This window comes from Alexandromys fortis, unplaced genomic scaffold, assembly GCF_014885135.2.
Source record: "Alexandromys fortis isolate MF-2015 unplaced genomic scaffold, M_Fortis_MF-2015_v1.1 scaffold_69, whole genome shotgun sequence".
In the NCBI taxonomy this organism is placed as follows: domain Eukaryota; kingdom Metazoa; phylum Chordata; class Mammalia; order Rodentia; family Cricetidae; genus Alexandromys; species Alexandromys fortis.
In genome coordinates this window covers 923,780-946,382 of record NW_026067951.1, presented here as the reverse complement: position 1 = coordinate 946,382, position 22,603 = coordinate 923,780, and the positions used below count along the sequence as shown (strand labels likewise).

The window sequence follows — 22,603 nt, the reverse complement described above, 5'->3', positions numbered from 1 at the left end:
ACACTTCTCTTACCCAGTTATCGCAAGTTTTTGTATGTCACAGCAACTGATTTAATTATGTGGACCATACAGCGAGTGGGAATTACCCCCCTCCCCATGGGCCCCGGTATTTACATACTTGGTTCTCAGCTGGAGGTCCTGTTTGGGAGATTAGAAAGCCTACTTCTGCTTTGTGTGTGTGTTTGAAGATGTGAGCTCCTAGTTTCCTGCTGTGGTCTCTTGTTGGCATGCCTTCTCCATCATTATGAACCACTTCCTTCCTCCTTGAACCAAAAGCCAAAATAGGCTCTTCTGTAAGTTCCTCTTGGCTATGATATTTTACCACAACAATGGAAAAGCAAATCATACAGATCACCACGCATTGGTGCATGGATTCAACTCCTGGTCTGACATTCGAATCACTCAGGCAGCCTTTAACAAGGATAGCCGTCTCCTCACTCTGTTTACCAGACAACCCCCTAGGCCTCACCTAAATCCATTAAAACACTAATCCCGCTTTCCCTCCCTCTCTCCATATCTTTCTGGCCTGCTGTTTTTTTTTTTTTTCTCACACTGATAGTCAATTCAAGGAAAGTTTTGCTTTTGTTTCTCGCATGATGGATCTATTAGTTAGTGACTCCACTGCTTGCTCTGCCAGTGCATGCTTTTTGCTGCTTGCTACACAGTTCCGTTGCTGACGTTATGATCATCCTATTCAGCTTGGGTGGAGTGCCAACTCCAGGGCAAAAGGGACCACAACTTCATTGTGACCCAGTGTCCTTAAGAGCTCTCAACAAAAGTGCTTGTCAGAGGCTTCCATCCACTCCTTGAAGTATGTCACAATACATTGGTGCCTCTCCCAGAAAGTGCTGGGAATCATGGGCCCCTTTGTCACTGGAAAAAAGTCGAGTCAGGAGAATAAGTTCAGTCAGGTGACTCGAAGGTCTCCCGCCCAACTTGCATCCAGATCACAGAATCGATGCCTGTGCCTTCTCCTATTATTCCTAATTGTCTGCCATCTGCCTGGCTAGCTATCATTTAAATATTCAAAGACTTTAGAAAGATACCAAAGAAAGAGCTAGGGAGTCTCTACGGGGTTTGGACAGTTTACTTGGTGCTTGGCTGTGGACACTCGGTGGACAAGGACGTGCATGAGCAGGATGGAGGGGTGGAGAGCTGGTTCAAATGGGTCTTCTCTGCTTGTCCGTTAGAGGTTATCCTCCTATGTTTCACCAGCTTCATAGAAGAGAAGTGCCTGGGAATGTGCTTCCCTTGCTAGCATCTATTATTCCAGTCGCTGACTTCACAGGACACGGCCCCTGTGACTTCAGACCCTGACATGTTTCCCATGTTCCCCTTCAAAGGCGGAGGCCTTTCTTGTGCCTTCTGTTTTTACCTTACTCTGAATCTTCCGTATGTCCCCGAGACAAAGCACCAGGCACTGTATCTGGTTGCTACAGCAGCGCTATAACTCATCACCCAAGAAAAGCACAGTTAAATGTATTAGGGGAAAGAGAAAGGATACCATAGGGAGGTGTCACTGTCACATTATTATAAATGTCTCTTTAGGAATGATTCCCTCCCAAACGCCTGAACCTCGCTAGACCATGTTCACAACATGTAAATGTCTAACCTGGTCCTCCCCTCGTGGAGCTGATACTGTGAACTATCCAGGGCTGGTTCAGGCTTCCCAGGGCCACATCAGGCATCGGTGTCTACTGTCCTATTGGCTGTATCCGTACACGATGAATTGCTGTCATGTCCCTGCTCTGGCTTGAGGGGTCTGTCCATTCTAATTCGTAGTTTCAGAGCAGGGAGCTGCAGGTGGCTGACTGTGGCATCACTACTAGCTTGTCTTTCTGAAGCGTTTCTATGGAGACTTCTCAAGCAATAGTCCCCATTACATAGAGTAGGAGTGGGTCTGTAAAGCTTGTAGTGATTCTCCCCTGGGTGAGTCCTGCAGGTAGAAGGTCTGTAGTATGTCTCGGTCATTTATTAGCTCCTTGTTACCCTTTGTGACTTGTGAAGTGTAGGTACTTTGTCACTTTCTACCATTTGAGGGGGTTTATACCTCAAGTTCAGCCTAGTAAGTTCTGGTTTTGTCATCTTCTAGGTGGCACTTTACTGGGAAAATCATGACAAGCATTTGACATCTGGTGGCAGGGTCATGTTGGCATCTGCCAAAGCACACCAGGTTTCCCTGAGCTTGGTACAGGACTGGCGTGGTCTCTCTGCCACCTCTGAAAGGGTGGATTCCTCTCCTAATGGCACTCTCTGCAACCCCCAGGCACGTTGGGTACTCCTGAGCACACATTGCTGGCAAGAGCACGTGATGTCTATCACCCTGACGTGAACCCCTGATGCAAGAGCGTCAGCCCACGTGGTTCTCTAGCTTCTGTGGTATAGTCAGCTTTACAGCTGGGAGGCTACATCTTCAGGTAGGATTCTTCAGACCATTTGATCTTGGCAACTTGATCAACTTCGTCGCTTTTAGGGGGACGAAGGATTGGTAAGCCACAGAACACCAAGTGTTTCCACACATCCCACCCCACCCATCGTTGAGTCTGCCACTGAGGAAGCTACAGTGTAGGGCTCTTGGAAATGACCCACTGTCAATGCATTGAATTAGGATTTTCTGCCCTTGTTATTAAGATTCATATTGATTGGAATTTGTCCCACTGACTGCTAGAACCTTAGCTGTTATCATTGCAGACATTCCCTGTCTTTGGAAGGTAAGTTAATACCTTCTACTGCAAGGGGTTTCCCTTTACCTACCCATCAATGTGCAGTGCTTCCTTGAGGATCAGGGGCTCCCCTCCCTTCACTGATGTGTACAGTCTGGCAGTTCATGGAGAAAACCACCCCATCTTCTGCCTCATATGTAATGGGACCCAAAGTATTATAGCTCTCCACCCGTTATTGTCAAAGATATTTTACTGGACCAAGGTACTCATCTGGGCAGTGCCTATCCATGGATGAGTTTGCAGTTGCTGTATCCAGCCTTCGAGAGAGAGTCAGGTCCTTCTTATTCCCACACAAGTTGCACACTGGAGAAACTTTTTCAAGTATCTATGAATGGGCCAGTTCCATTCAAATTAGGAAAATAGAAACTTTTTTTAAAAAATTAAGTTCATGTGGCCTTCTGACTTGAAGATGTGTCCCAAGGGAGCAGCCTTCCAGTTGGATTATTCCATCTGGGACCACGTCTCATCACATTTATAAGGTTCTCTTTATATAGGGTCTATATAGGGTCTATTTAAGAACTCCATATGGGGTCGTAGTGTGGACAATTTCCCACACAACATTGGAAGACTGTCAGGAGTAGTTATCCCTTGTGAAGCTGATGCAACTTGAGAAAAAGTTAACAATTAGAGGATTTGGTAGGATTCAAAACGGGTCAACACCCTGTTTAAGATGGGAGCCAGCAGATGCTTATTCCTCAAAAGAGCAAAGAAAGAACCTTCGTCCAATGACAGATGGAGATAGAGTCAGAGACCCACATGGGAGCACTAGACGGGGCTCCCAAGGTCCAGATGAAGAGCAGAAGAAGGGAGAATATGAACAAGAAAGTCAGGACTATGAGGGGTTGATCCACCCACTGAGACAGTGTGCCTGAGCTAATGGGAACTCACCAAATCCAGCTGGACTGGGACTGAATGAGCATGTGATCAAACTGGACCCTCTGAATGTGGCTGACAATTGGGGCAGACTGAGAAGCCAATGATAATGGCACTGGGACTTCTCTACTGCATGTACTGACTTTTTGGATCTTATTCTATTTGGATGCATACCTTCCTAAGCCTGCATGGAGGGCCTTGGACTTCCCACAGGGCAGCACACCCTGCCCTCTCTTAGGACTGGTGGGGGAGGGGAAAGGGGAGTGGAGGAGCAGGAAGGAAGTGGGAGGAGGGGAGGAAATGGAAATTTTCAATGGTATTATTTAAAAAGTAATAAAAATTATTAGAAAAAAAGAGTAAATAAGGAGACAAAAGCAGGAGAAACATCATTATGGGTGATGTTTTGCTTTGAGGAGAAAAGGTTCCATTCTGCCGTGAGCACACAACTCTCCATGCTTAAGTGCAGGACTCTGGTTCCAGGAGAGAGAAACAGGAAGAGCCAGAGCAGGACAGGTTTCAGAACAGCAGCAGCCAACAGTCGTCAGGATGTTACATTGTTTTGTCAAGGGAAGTTCAAGAGCTTTCAGGGGTGCACAGGTGTAGCTGTTCTCTTGTGGGTCTTCAGGAATAGGGTATCCTTTGGTTCTACTCTGGAGGCGTGTGAACACAGCTGTCACTTGCCAGCAGTTTGGTAACTATGGAGGGCACTTAGGACCACTTGGAAGGGCCCATTCCATTGAGGACCCAAATGTTCTGCGGGTCCATCTTTCTAGGTTTTAAGGAGGAACCCAGTCTCCAGGGTTCACAGTCTTTGAGGTTCCACCCTTTGGTTTGAGTATAACCTTGTTTCCATTTTTGTATAGGGCTTGTTGGGGTTTGCCTTAGGTCTATTCTGTACCTGGTCATATGAGAAAGGGTCTACTCTACAGTAACTCTAGGATTTGATCCCAGCATTAGACATTGGAGCTGTTTTAACTCTCACGAGGGTGATAGGTAATCCTCAGAGGATTCCTAGCAAGGCTTTCCTAGAACATAGTTAAGGTTTGGTTAGTCATTTCAGTTTTGCCTGAAGGCAGCGCTCTCTGAGCAGTATGTAGATAATATTTTTTTTCCCCAGAGCTCTAGATATAGACTGAGTCCCCTGTGAAGTAAATGATGATCCCCTGTCACCCTGGGATGAGTGGGTGAGGTCAGACCCCGGTATAATTCCTTTTAGGGTAGCCCTTGCCACTGTGGTCATTGTCTCAGCCTGCATCCAGCCAGTAACGGTGTCTACCAACACCAACTTGAAGCTGGCACAAGAGGGCATATGAATGAAGTCTTCCTGCCAATCCTCATGCGGCAAGGGTTCTTTCCTCTGAACTGGCTCAAGGCTTGGTGGAGGAGTAGGGTGACTGGAGCTATTCTGAACACAGGGTATACAGGCCTGACATACATTTTTCACTGTGCCAATCAATCTTGTTGGAAGAACAGTTGAGATATCACTTAGAGTGACGTCTTTTCCCATGTGAAATGAGTCGTGTGTTCCTTAATTATTCTCCACTGTAGAACTTGGGATTGCAAGTGTTACAGCTCTGGAGGGACAGGTATCCCGACTGTTGGAAGTTGGGCCATACCTACATCTGTGAAGGGAAGGTATCCTGGATACCTACAGCTCTGAAGAGAAAGATACCCTGACTGCTGCATGTCAGACTATACCTACAGCTGTTAGAGAAAAGTGTCCTGTTGGGAAGTGAGACTATACCTATACCTGTGCTTCAGTGGGAGATGCTCTCCCTGCAGGATGTGGCATTCCTGCTCCTCTCTTAGCCTTTACAGCTCAGCTCTGCTCCACTCTGCTAAGAAAGTTTCCCAGCAGAGATGTCTGTTGCTTCTCTGCTCTGTTCTGGCAAAAGAAGATCTCCACCCAAAATTCATTCAAGAGATTTATTGGGAGGGAGGAATCCAGGGGAATGGCTGCCTCTGCCAGGGAAGAAAAGGGCAGCTGCCAACTGAACAGGCACAGAGCTTATATAGGGCTTCTTAGGGGCAGAGTTTTTTTCCAGGGAGATTTTCAGGTCAGATTACAATCCCTGAGTTTAGACAAGCTCAGAAATTGACTGGATTTCATGCTCAGGAACTGGTTGGTTTTCCTGCTCAGGGACTGGTTGGTTTTGTGCTCAGTTGGTCAAGGGCAGAGTGTGTTTCTTTGGTTCTGGTTTCAGGACCAAAGTGTGTTTATTTCACCGGCCTTTTTTTTTTTTTTTTTTTTTTTTTAACTTTTGCCTCTAGTTTCAGGGCTAGGGTGCATTCCTTTCACTGGCTCTGGTTCCAGAGTCAATGTATATTTCTTTGGCTCTGGTTTTAGGGTCAGGGTGTGTTTCTTTGGCTGGCCATTTTACCCTACAGGGGTAATAGTACTTTATTATTAACAAAGACTGGTGATCATCTTTGGTTGGATGTCCCCTTGATCTTGAGCACATTCCTCCTCCAGGAGTAAACAGTCAAAGGACTTGTAGAACTTCATTTTATTTTTTTGAGACAGAGTCTCACTATGTAATTCTGGCTGTCCTAGAACTCTCTATGTAGACTAGGTTGACCTTGAATTCACAGATCTGTTAGCCTCCTATTCCCAAGGTTTATCCCAGCTAACACTGCTTTTTGTTATGTTTCTCTGTCTACAGGTGGTGGTGCATACCTTTAATCCTAGCACTTGGGAGGCAGAGGCAGGCAGATCTCTCTGAGTTCTAGGCCAGCCTGGTCTAAAAAGTGAGTTCCAGGATAGCTAAGGCTACACAGAACACTGCCCACGGCCTAAGTGCCAAACTGCCAATTGGGAGACAAGGTATAGTCAGGCTGTGACAATGTCCTCCCTCTGCATCAGGTCTAACTAACTTTTCTCTCCTGCTATGTTCCGTTTCCTTAGACCACCTATCCTAATTGATTGTAAATTCTTCCCATTTGTTCATTGTAGTCCCATTCCTGAGAGTATGAATTTAGTTCTCCAGATAATGAGACTGTAGTAATGAGGTAAGCAGGCCTTCTTTTTGTCCCACCTGGCTCCCGCACAGCTAGCTTTATACCTGAAATAACAACACACAAAAGTGTATTCATTTAAACACTGCCTGGCCCATTAGCTCTAGCCTCTTACTGGCTAACTTCACATCTTGATTAACCCATTTCTATTAATGTGTATCGGCACTTGACTGTGGCTTACCAGCATGAGTCTAACTACTGTCCGTCCTGGGTAGGAGAAACATGGCGTCTGCCTGACTCTGCTTTCTTCTTCCCAGAATTCTGTTCGGTCTCCTCCACCCACCTAAGGGCTAGCCTATCAAAAGGCTAGGGCAGTTTCTTTATTAACCAATGAAAGTAACACATAAACAGATGACCCTCCTACATCATGAGACATTCTCTTGAGCATGAATTTCAGAAAACAAGAAAACAAATAATAAAACCATTCACCCACATACACTTTTAACCTGAATGACAATCTAAACAAAGGCTAGAACCATTCATACAAGCAACTTCATCTGAACTAACCAACCTGAAATTTTGAACATCTTTTTTTCTTTTAAGGAGAGGTCTTATCTTACACAAACAGAAGCAATAACCTCAGAGATGCTCATAGCAGATACTTGCATCTCAATATTGTGGGACTTAGTCCTGAGAGGATAGCAACTCGAGCTAAAATTTACCTTCAGTTCCCTTGGATGCTGCTGTGGTGTACCCTCAAGAACAGGAACAAGTTCAGTCCAGGAACCTAAGAAAGATGCCAGAGTTCTATTGCAACACAATCTGGCCTCAGTGCAATCTAGATGGTGACGTTTGGTCAAAAGCTGAAAGGCGCCTTATGCAGCTGGACTTAGGTTGTAAGAATCAGAGGAAATAGTCTGCAGTACCTTATGCGCAGGCCTTCATGGCCGCCTACAAGGACAGGATACAGTGCAAAGACAAAAGGGAGCAGCTCTGACGTCTTGGATGATCTCTGTTTGTAGTCCTGATTTATAAACAACAACAACAAACACCAGGACTCAGGTGAAGTATCCTTTCCTGCTACAGAACTCCACGCTACCTCCGTCGTGTCTCATTTACTCAGGCTAGCAGAGGAAAGTCCTCAGCAGGCTGCATACATCCTGCCCAGTCGCTGAGGATCTGTGTGAGTTTCCCTGCTCAATGCAGATGCTCCAGCTGCTGGTGCACAGGCTTCTTTGCCCCAGCACAAGGCCAGACCTGAGCCCAGCAAGGCAGGTCAAAGTATCTATTGCCATAGGGCACCCTTAGCTGAGGAGGGGAGGAGGGCATAGCTTGGGTCTGGGGCCCAAAGGCTAACATCTGGTTTCCTGCTGTGTTTAGATTTCTGTTGCTGAGATAAAACGCCCTAGCAAAACAACTTAAGTGGTGGGGGGAGGGTTTATCTGGCTTCCATTTTCAGGTCACAGTCCATCATCGAAGAAAGTCAGAGCAAGCAGTCATGCAAGAACTTGAGGAGCGATGCCTGCTGGCTCAGTCTCTGGCTTTCTTTTGGACATACTTACTAGATATTATATAGAAGACCACTTGCCTTAGGGAAGGGTGCCAATCACAGTGACATGGGTGCTCCTGTATCAATAATAATCAACAACCCCCCACACACGTGCGCACATGTAGACACATGCAGGGTCATCTGATCTGGGCAATTCTTCAATAGAAAATACTATCAAATAACTCTAGGATTAAAGCCAATTAGGACACCTTTGTGGGAGCTCGTCCACCATTTACAACAGCCCTGGGAGAAAGTGAAAAGAGGGGGAGAAGGAAAAGAAGAAATGGATTGGCTGGAGATATAGGTGCCTTTCTTAAGGAAGATGGAGAACTTTGAAAGCATTTCCTACTCCCCTGCAACTTGTTCTTAAGAGATTACAGATGTAAGTCTTCCCACACGGCGGGCACCTTGGCCACCGCTATAGGCATGGATCTGAGTTTGGAAGGCACCTGCAGTGATTGCAAGAGTCTTGAGTCCTGGAATAAAAATATGGACAGAGACACATGGTTAGTAACAGGGAAGGAGACAGTTTATTAGGGAAAGGATGCCTAAGCTTCAGAATGGGCCAGAATTGGAGACAGGTCAAGGCTTCCAAAAGAATGAGCCTGTGGCTCTGAAACCGTTTTGTGGGTCATTTAAATATGTGAACATTTTTGCACGTGTTCTATTTTATTACATGTTGTGGTGGTGGAGGTGTTGTTGTTGGTGGAGGAGGAGATGGTGGTGTCAAGTTGGGAGCGTAGGCCCCAGCCCCTCACATCTATCCCAGCCCCCAGGCCTGGTCTGGACTCCAAATCCCAGCAGGCCAGGTCAGGACCACTTTCCCCAGGGTATTTAAATGAGTTCCCCAAAAAAGGAACACTTGGTCCCTTTTCCTTCCTCCTAGGGATCACGTTTGCGGGCCACCTGAGAGCACAGAACTCCCATTAAACCTGGATATTTCTTAATTTGGCTTGTTTTGATTTGGTTTGATTGGGAATTGTGCATCGGCAGGAAAATATTCCTAACAGGTGGTGGAAGAGGAGGTGGTGGTGAGGGAGGTGGTGGTGATGGTGGAGATGGTGGCAGTGGGAGTAGGGATGGAGGCGGCAGCAATGGCAGTGGTGTGGTGGGGGGTTGGGTGTTTAATTAGGACCATCTTTCTCTGCCATCAGTTTCTTTCATATGTTAATCACGATGCCTCTGGAATCTCACTATTCAATCTATTCCCTTACATTAATATTACCTTTTTTTTTATATTTTATGTATTTCTGAATGGTCTTTGTGCATCTGCCAGAGAGACAGCTCTGGTGACTCTCTTGGGGAGACCTCCTCCTCCTCCTTCTTCTTGATATGTTTATTTATTTATTTATTTATTTATTTATTCATTCATAATGTTAAACATACTTTATTCATCTGTTTCCCTATTAAAACAGTTGTCAAAAGCCTGTGTCTTCATACTTATGGTCTCCTTTAAACGTTGATGTAAGATCTTGAAAATCTCAACTTTTTTACTGATTTTTATTGAGCTCTACATTTTTCTCTGCTCCCCTCCCTGCTTCTTCTTTCCCCTTCAACCCTCTCCCAAGGTCCCCATGATCCCAATCTACTCAGGGGATCTTTCCTTTTTCTACTTCCCATGTAGATTAGATCCTTGCATGTCTCTCTTAGTGTCCTCTTTGTTGTCTAGGTTCTCTGGGATTGTGCTTTGTAGGCTGGTTTTCTTTGCTTTATATCTAAAAACCACTTATGAGTGAGTACATATGATAATTGTCTTTCTGGGTCTGGGTTACCTCACTAAAAATGATGTTTTCTAGCTCAACACACATTGGCCTGCAAATTTCAAGATGTTATTATTTTTTTCAGCTGTGTAGTACTCCATTGTGTAAATGTACCACATTTTCCCTATCTATTCTTTAGTCAAGGGGCATTTAGGTTGTTTCCAGGTTCTAGCTATGACAACAATGCTGCTATGAACATAGTCAAACACATGTTCTTGTGGCATGGCTGAGCCTCCTTTGGATATATACCCAAAAGGTATTTCTGGGTCTTTAGAGAGGTTGTTTTCTAATTTTCTGAGAAATCAGTAAACTGATTTCCAAATGGGCTGTACCAGCTTGCACGCCCATGAGCAATGGAAGAGTGTTCCATTTACCCCACATCCTCTTTAGCATAAGTTATCATCAGTGTGGTTTTGATCATGGCCATTCTTACAGGTGTAATATGGAATCTCAGAGATGTTTTGATTTGCATTTCTCTGATGACTAAGGATGTTGAACATTTCCTTAAGTGTTTTTCAACCATTTTAGATTCCTCTGTTGAGAGTTCTCTGTTTAGGTCTGTACTCCATTTTTTTAATTGGGTTATTTTTTCTTTTGATGACCAATTTCTTGAGTTCTTTGTATATTTTGGAGATCAGCTCTCTGTCTGATGTGGGGCTGGTGAAGATCTTTTTCCATTCTGTAGGCTGCTGTTTTGTCTTGTTGACCATGTCCTTTGCTTTACAGAAGCTTTTCAGTTTCAGGAGGTCCCATTTATTAATTGTTTCTCTCAGTGTCTGTGCTGCTGGGGTTAAATTTAAAAAGTGGTCTCCTGTGCCAATGTGTTTAAATGTACTTCCCACTTTCTCTTCTATGAGGATCATTGTGGATGGCTTTATGTTGAAGTCTTTGATCCATTTGGACTTGAGTTTTGTGCATGGTGATAGATATGGGTCTATTTTCATTCTCCTAATGTTGATATCAAGTTATGCCAGAACCATCTGTTAAATATGCTTTCTTTTTTTCCATTTGATTTTTTTTTACTTCTTTGTCAAAATTCAGGTGTTCGAAAGTGTATGGATTAATATTTGGGTCTTCCATTTGGTTCCATTGGTCCTCCTGTCTGTTCTTATGCCAACACCAGACTGTTTTCAGTACTGTAGCTCTGTAGTAGAGTTTGAAGTCAGGGATTGTGATGCCTCCAGAAGTTCCTTTATTGTACAGGATTGTTTGGGCTATCCTGGGTGTTTTGCTTTTCCATATAAAGTTGAGTACAATTCTTTCGAGGTCTGTGAAGAATTTTTCTGGAATTTTGATGGGCATTGCATTGAATCTGTAGATTGCTTTTGGTAAGATTGCCATTTTTACTATGTTAGTTCTACCTACTCAAGATCTTGGGAGATCTTTCCACTTTATGGTATCTTCTTCAATTTTTTTTCTTCAAAGATTTAAAGTTCTTGTCATACAAGTCTTCCACTTGTTTGGTTAGAGTTACTCCAAGATATTTTATGCTATTTGTGGGTATTGTGAAAGGTGATGCTTCTCTGATTTCTTTCTTAGCCCATTTATCATCTGTGTAAAAGAAGGCTAGTGATTTTTTTTAGTTAATCTTGTATTCTGCTATATTACTGAAAGTGTTTATGAGTTGTAAAAGTTGCTTGGTAGAAATTTTGGAGTTGCTTATGTAAAGTATCATATCATCACCAAATAGTGGGAGTTTGCCTTCTTTTCTGATTTGTACCCCTTTATCTTCTTTTGTTGTCTTGTTGCTCTAGCTAGGACCTCAAGAACTATATTGAATAGATATGGAGAGAGTGGACAACCTTGTCTTATTCCTGATTTCAGTGTAATTGCTGTGAGTTTCTCTCCATTTAGTTTGACATTGGTCATTGGCTTGCGGTATATTGCCTTAATTATATTTAGGTATGTTCCTTGTATCCCTGCTCTCTCCAAGACCTTTATCATGAAGGGATGTTGTGTTTTGTCGAAAGCTTTTTAGCATCTACTGACATGATCATGTGGATTTTATATTTTAGTTTGTTTATATGGTGGATTACGTTGACAGATTTTTGTATGTTGAACCATCCCTGCATCTCTGGAATGAAGCCAACTTGATCATGGTCAATGATGGTTCTGATATGTTCTTAGATTAGATTTGCCAGTATTTTATTTAGTATTTTTGAATCAATGTACATGAGTGGGATTGGTCTGTAATTCTCTTTCTTAGTAATGTCTTTATGTGGTTTGGGTATCAGGGTAATCGTAGCCTCATAAAAAGAGTTTGGCAATGTTCCTTCTGTTTCTCTTGTGTGGAACAATTTGAGCAGTATTGGTATTAGTTCTTCTTTGAAAATCTTGTAGAATTCTGAGCTGAAATCATCTGGTCCTGGGCTTTTATTGATTGGGAAACTTTTGATGACTATTTCTATTTCTTCAGCAGTAATAGATCTGTTTAGTTTCCTAATCTGGTCTTGATTTAATTTTGGTAAGTGATATTTATCCAGAAAGTTGTCCATTTTCTTTAAGTTTTCCAATTTTATGGAGTAAAAGTTTTGGAAATATGATCTGATGATTCTCTGTATTTCCTCTGTGTCTGTTGTTATGTCCCCCTTTTCATTTCTCACTTTGTTAATTTGGATATTCTCTCTCTGCCTTTTGGCTAGTTTGGATAAAGGTTTGTCTATTTTGTTGATTTTTCTTGAAAAATCAACTCTTTGTCTCATTGATTTTTTTGTATTTTTTTTTTCTATTTTGTTGATTTCAGCTCTCAATTTGATTATTTCCTGCCGTCTAGCTCTCTTAGGTGAGTTGCTTCTTTTTGTTCTAAAGTTTTCAAATGTTCTGTTAATTCACTAGTGTGGGATTTTTCTAGCTTCTTTATGTAGGCATTTAGTGCTATGTACTTTCTTAACACTGCCTTCATTGTGTCCCACAAATTTGGGTATGTTGTGTGGTCATTTTCACTGAATTTTAGGAAGTCTTTAATATCTTCTGTTATTTCTTCCTTGACCTGTTGATGACTCAAGTAAGCATTGCTTAATTTCCATGTTTTTGTGGGCTTTCTGGAATTAGTTTGCTGTTGAATTTTAGTGTTAAGTCATGGTGATCTGATAAGATTCACGGGGCTATTCCAAATTTTTCTATCTGTTGAGATTTGCTTTGTTATGTTACTGAGTATGTGGTCAATATTTGAGAAGGTTCCATGGGGTGCTGAGAAGAAGGTATATTCTTTTATGTTTGGATGGAATGTTCTATAGATGTCTGTTAAGTCCATTTGAGTCATAACATCTGTTAGCTCCCTTATTTCCCTGTTCATTTTTTTTTGTCTGACTGACCTTTCCAGTGGTGAGAGTGGAGTGTTGAAGTCTCCCACTAATAGTGTGAGGGGTTTAATGTGTGATTTAAACTTTAGAAGTTTTTCTTTTATATATGAGGGTATCCTTGTGTTTGGGGCACAGACATTCAGTATTGAGATTTCTTCTTGATGGATTTTTTCCTGTGACTAATATGAAATATCCTTCTTTGTCTCTTTTGATTGATTTTAGTTTGAAGCCTATTTTGTTAGATATTAGGGTAGCTCCACAGGCTTGTTTCTTAGGTCCATTTGATTGGAAATTTTTTCCCAACCCTTTATTCTGAGGTGATGTCTGTCTTTGAGGTTGAGGTGTGTTTCTTGTGTGCAGCAGGATACTGTTTCCGTATCCAATCTGTTAGCCTGTGTCTTTTTATAGGTGAGTTGAGTCTATTTATATTAAGAGATATTAATGACCAGTGATTGTTATCTCCTATTAATTTAGTTTTTATTGTTAGTGATGTTAATTTCTGTGTTTCCCCCTTTTTGGGATTTGTTGCTATGAGATCATCAATTGTCTGTGTTTTTGTGGATGTAGCCAACTTTCTTGGGTTGGAGTTTTTCTTCTAGTACTTTGTGTAGGCCTGGGTTTGTGGTTAAATCTGATTTTGTCATGGAATATCTTGTTTTGTTTTTGGGACCTTCTTACTAAATAGCCAGGTCTTTCAGAACTCAGTGCCCAGTGTTACCTGAGAGTGGACAAACCACTTCTGGACGGGGCTTCTATCTCTCTCCTGCCTCAAACTAGGGAGTCACACCTGGGGCTGTGTTAGTGTGTGTGTGTTTTCAATGCTGTAGATTGAACATAGGCCCTCACACATGCAAGACAATAGCTCTACCACTGAGCTAAAGCTCCCCAGTTACTCAGGCTGTCCTTAAACTCATAATTTTTCTACCTCAGCCTCCCATGAAGCAGGCAGGAATCACAGTCCTGTCCTGACAGACTTTGCTATGCTTATTCCCCACCAATGCCGTTCTGTTTTCCTGCACGTTTCAGCTGTACATAACGTCTATTGGAATTTCTGGTAATCTTGTAATTTGTCTGTCTTTAGAATAGTATCCATCTGTGATCTTGGCTCTTCCCACGCATGGTGTCACACAGAATCAGATTCTGACTTGCAAGACGCGCATACAAAACCTGAATTTCTATCCAGAACTCACAGATTGCCTTGAAGTTACCACCCAGTGCTCCTCGCTTTGAGAGGAAAGCAGGCACAATTGCTGCTGGAAACTTTCAGAGAAATTGTTCTGTGTTTACCTCTGGTTAGAAGAGAAGTCAGCAGGAAACATGTGACACTCATGGTGGAGATTAGGGGGAAGGTCTGTCCTCCCACGGTGAAAGACTTTTAAAATACATCCTCTGATAAGTTCCCGCACAGGAACAACACATTCTGATCTTCTCACCACCCTCTTCCCCTCTCTGTTCTTCCTACGTCCCCCTCCCAACTTCATACCCTCTAAGTCCCATCACTATTGCTCTTCTGTTCATAGTTGTGGGGCCATCAGCGGGAGCACGGGTGCCCTAACAGGAGCCACTTCCTTTAAGAAACTGACTGTCCCTATCCCAGAAGCCCCAAGTTTGCAAAAACTTCTCAGCTAGTCATGGAACTCTATAATTCCCAGAGGCAGGGCAAGAGCGCAAGCACAAGCAAGCTCCGGCAGCTGATCAAAAGCATGGTAACTAATGACGCACGCTCCTAGCCAATCACAACATGCCAGCAATGACCGCTAGTTTCAAAAGGACCAATCAGTATTGTTCCTGTGGCAGCTTAATTTCCCTAACCCCATAAAATCTCCAACCTGTTTACAATAAAGAGCTTCTGTACTGGAATCTCCTGGTCTATGCCACTGCCTCCAAGTCTCTTACCCCCACCCAGGAAACTGGGACCACACAACAGGCAGCAGCAACAAGCCCACAAAAACTACAATTCTCTCTCCCTTCTGTGCTGGCAATGTTGACTGGCTTGATATTGTGTAGGTCTTGTGTAGGCAACCACAGCCACCGTGACTTCCCTAGCACAATGGTCTGGATTTGTCCAGAAGACAGTGTTTTGCATCAATCCTCTAACTTCCAGCTCTTAAATCCTTTGTCTCCTCTTCCTCAGGGTTCTCTGAGCAATAAGGAAGGAGTATAATATCCAAGGCTCACTTAGGGCACGGTTATTCATCGACAAGGACATTTTTATGAAAGCCAAATAATATCATAGGAGAAGACTCTGTTCTATATGAATTTCACCATCTTTGGAGTTTTTCTGATGAGCAAGAAAAGAAACCAAGGAACTCCAAAAGGAAAGGCAGTAGAAGAGAAGACTAAGACCCTACTAACCTTGGTTTTATAGTAGGGTACTATTGATGGTGAGAGAAGTCTAACTATATGTAGGTTGTGATGAAGGTGGCAGCTACCTTGTTTTAGCACATATATTCCAGAATAAACTAAAGAATAATTACCTTAGGAGCCCACACTTTTGCAAAAATCAGAGTATATCCTAACCAAACCATAAAGAAGCAGCTGAGTATAGGTTTGGTCTTCCAAAATGAACTACCAGGAATGTAAAAGATGATGAGGGTGAGAGCTAGTGATACTGCTCAGTGGGTAAAGGCTTCTGCCGCTGAGCCTGACAACCTGGCTGTGATGTCCAGGACACCACGATGATAGAAAACCCAACTCCTCCAAGCTCCATCCCTCCTCCGACTAAATTTAAATGTAATAAAATATTCTTAAAGATGATGCGGATGAGAACTGTTAGCTGTACCTCCTAGGAGAGAAAGCAGGTACACAGTAGAAACATGGGAAAAACAAAGCTAGGAGAAAAGGAGAGCACAAAATAGAGAAAGGAGGTGAACTTTGAGCTGTGGCATTCACAATCCTTGGGATACTACAAAGAGCATTGTGTCCCTTGTCTTAGCTGTAATTTTGAGCAAAGAGCTTCTCATATTTTCTGATTTGTTTCATTGAAATGCCATGAAGAGACACAGAGGAAAGACTCCTACTCTCATGAATGTTGTGGTTTGAGTGAAAACAGTTTCCATAGACCCATAAGGAGGGACACTATTGGGAGGTGTGGCATTATTGAAGGAATTGAGTCTCTGGAGGTAGGCTTTGAGGTTTCAGAAGCTCAAGCCAGGCCCAGCGTCACTCTCTCTTCCTACTGCCTGCTGGTCCAAATGTAGAACACTCAGCTACTTCTCCAGCACCATGTCTGCCTGCACGCTGCCATGCTCCTGCCATGATGGCAATGGACTAAACCCCTGAAGTGTGAGCCATCCCCAATGAAATGCTTTCCTTTATAGGAGTTGCTGTGGCCATGGTGTCTCTTCACAGCAATAGAAATCCTAACTAAGACAGAAGTTGGTACTATGATACAAATTTTGTCCCTCGCCAAATAAAAAGTGCAAAAAATATTTGCCCCTTGCTAGAATTATCAGCCATAAAACAGATAGAAATGACTGTTCTCTATCAAGGATTTGAAAGAGCCACAAGACAAGGGGAGAATGATGGACCAACCTGTCTCCATCTTAAGATTAAAAGCCATCTTGTTACAAGGTCAAAGTAAGTCCATTCCTGTTTTACACAAAACTCAGGTTTGATCATGTCTGTTTTTGGTAATTTATTTATTTATTTTACAGCCTGGTCAGTCCCACCCCCTCCCCTCCCAGTCCCCCTCTCCCATCTGCCTCTGTTCCCAATCCCCAATCCACTCCTCACTTTCTGATTAGAAAAAGGAAAGTCTCCCATGAATATCAACAAAACATAGCAAGCATATCAAGTTGCAGTAAAACTAAGCACATCTCCATTATGAAGGCTGAGCAAGGAGACCCAGTATGAGGAGCAAGGTCCCAAAAGCCAGTAAAAGAGTCAAAGACAGCTTCTGTTCCCACTTTTAGGAGTCCCAAAGAGGACCAAGCTACACAACTGTTAACATGTATGCAGAGTGCCTACTTAGGTCAGTCCCACGCAGATTCCCTGGTTGTCAGTTCAGTCCCTGTGAGCACCTATGAGCCCTGGTTAGTTAATTCTGTGAATTTTCTTGTTGTGTCCTTGACCCCTCTGGCTCCTACAACCCCTTTCCCCCATCTTCTGCAGGATCCCCCAAGCTCTGCCTGATGTTTAGTTGTGGCTCTGAATCTATTTCCATCCATGGCTGGATGAAACATTTCTGATGACAATTGGGTTAGGCGCCAATCCAAACATATCCTATAGTTAGGACAGACTGTAGGTCAAAGGTTATGTGACTGGATTGATTTGTTTGTTTTTGTTTTGGATGACAGTTAAGAGTCTGCCATGAATCACAAAAGAGACTTTGAACTTTTGACTTTTAAACAGAGTTGAAACTGATAGACTATGGGACTTTTGACTGAACACTTTTCCCATTATTATTATATGGCTACAAGCCCATGAGGTCCAGGGAGTGGAATGTTGTGTTTTGAGTGAAAATGTACCCCATAGGATCATAAGGAGTGACACTATTGGGATGGGTGGCCATGTTGAACTGGGTATGACATTACTGGAGTAATGTGGCCTTGTTGGAGGACTTTTAGGTTTCAAAAGCTCAAGCCAGGCCCAGCATCTCTCTTTTCCTGCTGCCTGGTGATCCAAATGTAGACCTCTCAGCTGCCTCTCCAGCACCGTATCTGTCTGTATGCTGCCATGCTTCTTGCCACGAGGATAATGGACTGAACTTCTGAACTATAAATGAGCCAATGAGCCACCACAATGAAATATATAAAAGTGGCCACGGTGTCTCTTCACATAGAAACCCTAACCAAGACAAGGAAGGGGAACAAAAGAATGCTATGCCATTTCCCAACTTAGAAGGTCACTAACCACATTTTATAATGCACATCTCATAGCTTTTGTGGCCTGACACCCTTTGGCCTAACACTATACCTGGAAGGAAGCTCTGAGGCTTACGTGATTTGGCCTTTTAAATGATGGAGTGATGCTAGAAGCCGACCCAGCATCCTTCTGTCCTGCACAGTGCTGTCTGTCTGCAGAAAGAACTACACATGGGCTAAGGAAATCCTTATCCCAAAGCCAAAGTGGACATGGAAATCATCCATTGCCTTTACATTACATTATGATCACAACTGTTCCCTGGGAAGTTGAGTCCTCTGTGACTTTTTAAAAGATTTGTTCTTACTTTTAATTATGTTTAGCTAGGAGTGGGGCTGTACACAGGTGTGCAGGCACCTTCAAAGGTCAGGAATGTTGAATCCAGCCAGAGCTAGAAATACAGGTGCTTGTGAGCAGCTCAACATGAGCGCTGGGCTCCAAACTCGGGTGTCCTTTAAGAACAGTGTGTACTTTTAACCAATGATCCATCTCTCCCCACCATGATTCTTTGATAGGAAGAAGTGTTAGTTACTCATTGAAAACACAACTACTGGGGCCAGGGCCCATATATGGACTGAGCCGATATGCTCAGTGTCTTCCTAGATTGTATCCAGCCTCTGTCTTGAGTGACAGTGTCTGAGAAGGCCAGGGCAGGTATGAGAAATCCTGCGTTGACTGTAGCACCTTGATCCAAATGCCCTACATTTGGGACACAGAGGGCATTGGACCAAATGATCTCATCATTGGACACCACTCTTCATATCTTTGGGGAAGAACTCTGACCCAGAAACAAATCGAGCAGAATGTGTCCTCTGTGTTGGCAGGACAGAAAGTCGAAGGCTAGGCATTTTGCCAGATGGATCAGGAAAATCATTGTCAGAGTCTTGGGCAACTGGAGAGATGTGGGGGATATCAGGAGTAAAGGTGGGGTGTGTTAAAACTCACAGGGAGGAATGTGGGAAACTGAGCCAGTGGAGGTTCCATGACCATTCACAATTCACGGGGTGGTAAAACAATTGTCTTAAATGCTGGGATTAACTTCAACATCCTGATTAATGGCGACTTATTAAAAAAAAAGCTGAATTTTCTCGTGTCCCCATAAAGATAAAGATTGAAATAATGAACCAGCTGTCTTTCCATTGTCCTTCATCACAGAGCACAAAGTCAAGGACCTTCCCTCCGGTTCCAGTGAGATTGGACTTCTAAACTCACACATCGATCATTTTCAAAGTAAGGACTTAGTGAGACCATTGGCATTAGTAGATCGATCAGGCCGACTCCAGAGAAACCCGCGGTGACCTATGATTGTTCTGCTTTGCCACATTCTGCCTTTTTATGATGCTGAGAGAAACCTTTCCAAACAAACGAGCTAAAGAAGCCTCTATTCTTCATAAGTTACTCAACCCGGTAAGTTAGTGTGAGAGACAGCGCCTAAAGTGGGAGGCCCCACATCTGCAGTGAGCAGACACAGTCTTAAAACTCGGTTTGCACTGAGTTGTAAGCAGAAGGGTGGTGTCCTTCGGTATGCCATGTTTAGCAGAATTGCCCCTTAGCTCTGGAGAAACTGAGATACCTCAGTGTTTTAAGTGTCATCTGTTGTCTTTAGCTCACTTTGATCAACCCATAAACCTCCAAAGCTTCATAAGGTACCAGCTTTGATCACTATTTAGTGGGATCTCACCCCTGAGTCTCAAATCTGAGATTTTATCTTTTTCTTGCAGGTGCCTCAAGACAGCTTCTTTGCCCTCTGTCCTTCCTACCCACCTTCCTTCCAACCGAAACTTGCTGTCTATTCCGTGACAGGCTCCAGATGACACCTTCCAGTCTCGCTGTTATACGTCCTCTCTAGTACTTGCTGCGGTCTTCTGTCCTCACAGGGCATCCTTAATTCTTGCTCTTCTTTGGCTCTCTGACCTTCCTACCCGCCAGTTTTCAGGCTCAGACACATATGCTCCATGGCTTCCAACAGACGCTCTAGAAACCTGATCAATTGAAAAAGATTCAACCCTGTAATCCTAGGGTATTGGTGACTCTGAGCTCTATTAGCCCTCCTCAAGGAAGAAGGTTACGAAAAGAGAAAAATTTAGGGGACATGAAAAGGTCAAGAAGTTTCTTCCTTTATCTGGTAACTTTATCTGGTTACCTCCCAAACTGGCTGGAAACCAAGGAAAGCAGTTTCAGAACCTGTCTCGAGCGTAGCTTGGTGTGGGATTTTAGCCAGCATGTGTAAGGTCTTTGGTTGAATGCTCAGTACTTTTTAAAAAACTTTCAACACAATTGATAAGATAAATAAAGATTTCCTACCTAAGGACAATGTTTATTTTTCTAAAGACAATTAAGGATGATAAAGAGGGCAAACGGGCCTGGCAAGATAGGTCAGTTGGTAAATGTTTGTTGTGCAAGCCTGATGTCCAGAGTTTCATCCCTGGGACCCATGTAAAGAGAAGAGAAGAGACTGACTTCATAGAGGTGTTCTTCATTGCCTCCCCCATGTCTTTTACACACACTCATGTGCACACACACACACACACACACTAAACAAACAAATAGAACAAACAATTCTCCAATGGTGCCGCCACTGGTAAAATGCCTATATTCCAGTAAATAATCTCCCACCCATGTCTTCCAAACAACTCTTATTAAATTCAGTGTCTACCCACCCCTACTCAAGCATGCATGCACACATGCGTGCACACACACACACACATGCATTCAAAAACTAAACTAAAACAAACTAAGGACATGAAAGCAGGAAGGGGCTGGTTGAGGAGGAGAGGGATTCAGTGGAGGGAGAAGGGGGTAAAAGAGTAATGGGGATATAATATGACAAAAACACACTGTACACATGTATGTCAATGAGTTAAAAAAAGAAACCAGAAACAAACTATGCTTACTTAGGGACAGAATATGTATGAACTTTGATCCATTCTTCTTGCATCCCTGAATGATATACTTCCTAAAACCACCTGACAGTCATATTTAGAAGAAAAAATTATTTAGGGGAAGAGAAATTAGTAAACTAGTATGTATATTCTATGCTTATTTTTAAGTTATTCTTGTACCTTTATTTTTTATTAATAAGTTTTTCTTTTACCCTGATTGTAAATTGTAGCATGACTAATAAAAACCCAGAGACAGATACTGGGTTTCCACCTGAAGGTCAGAAAAATAAAACAGCCAGCCACCAGTTCTTTCCTTCCTCAGTCTGAAATGGCGATCCTAACTCCAGGAATCCTCGGAATATGACTGAGTCTGAGAGCTGTCTCCTCCTGTCTTATATTCTTCTCTAGTGCTGGAATTAAAGGCATGCACTGCCTGGTTTCTATGGCAAACTAGTGTGGCTACTAGGATTAAAGGTGTGTTACCACTGCCTGGTCTGTGAGGCTGATCAGTGTGGCTGTTTTACTCTCTGACCTTCAGGCAAACTTTATTTATTAAAATACAAATGAAATACCATGACAGTAAATTATATCCGTTAAGTGGTGTAACTTCAAAAGCCACAAAGTTGTGTCGAAAGCTCTTGCTAAGTCGTATAAGGTGTGACCTTTTTCTCTTGATTAACCCATACCCATGCTGTGGATGTACACTGTGTGCCCTTTCTTTCTTTTTTTTTATTGAGAAAAGGAAAAAAAAAAAGTTTCTGCCTCCTCCCAGCCTCCCATTTCCCTCCCCCTCTTCCCACCTTTCACCCCTCCCCCCACTCTTCTCCCCCTCCCCCCACTCTTCTCCCCCTCCCTCTCCAATCCAAAGAGCAGTCATGGTTCCCTGCCCTGTGGAAAGTCCAAAGTCCTCCCCCCTCCCTCCATGTCTAGGAAGGTGAACATCCAAACTGGCTAGGCTCCCACCAAGCCGGAAAATGAAGTAGGATCAAAACCCCGTGCCATTGTCCTTGGCTTCTCATCAGCCCTCATTGTTCGCCATGATCAGAGAGTCCGGTTTTATCCCAGGCTTTTTTAGGCACAGTCCAGCTGGCCTTGGTGAGCTTTCAATAGATCAGCCCCACTGTCTCAGTGGGTGGGTGCACCCCTCGTGTTCTGACATCCTTGCTCGTGTTCTCCCTCCATCTGCTCCTCATTGGGACCTTGGGAGTTCAGTCCAGTGCTCCAGTGTGGGTCTCTGTCTCTAACTCCATCCATCCCCAGATGAAGGTTCTATGGTGATAAGGAAGATATTCGTCAGTATTGCTATAGGATAGGGTCAGTTCAGGTTCCCTATCCTCAGCTTCCCAAGGGACTAACTGGGGACATCGCCTTGGGCTCCTGGGAGCCACTCTAGATTCAAGTCTCTTGCCAACACTAAGGTGGCTCCCTTAACTAAGATATGTGCTTCCCTGCTCCCCTATCCAACCTTCCTTTATCCCAGTCTTCCTGTTTCCCCAAGTTCCCCCCATCCTCCCCTTCTCACTTTTCTCTCCCCGTCCCCCCTTATCCCCAACCCACCCCACCCCCAAGATCTCAATTTTCTCCCCGGCAATTTTGTCTACTTCCCTTAGCCAAGAGGATAACTATATGTTTTTCCTTGGGTTCACCTTCTTCTTTAGCTTCTTTAGGTTCACCAGGTATACACTCCGTGACCTTT

The 22,603-nt window shown here is 43.4% G+C and overlaps 1 protein-coding gene across 1 annotated transcript in view; it reads left to right on the top strand.

Annotated features, from left to right (window-relative positions):
• The first annotated feature begins 19,228 nt into the window (after positions 1–19,228).
• The window catches only part of Olah (oleoyl-ACP hydrolase), a 46,941-nt gene continuing 43,566 nt past the window's right edge, over positions 19,229–22,603 (top strand). The window contains exon 1 of the mRNA XM_050150561.1: positions 19,229–19,432. The gene's annotated coding sequence lies outside the window, so the exon portion shown is untranslated. The remainder of the gene's footprint in view (positions 19,433–22,603) is intronic.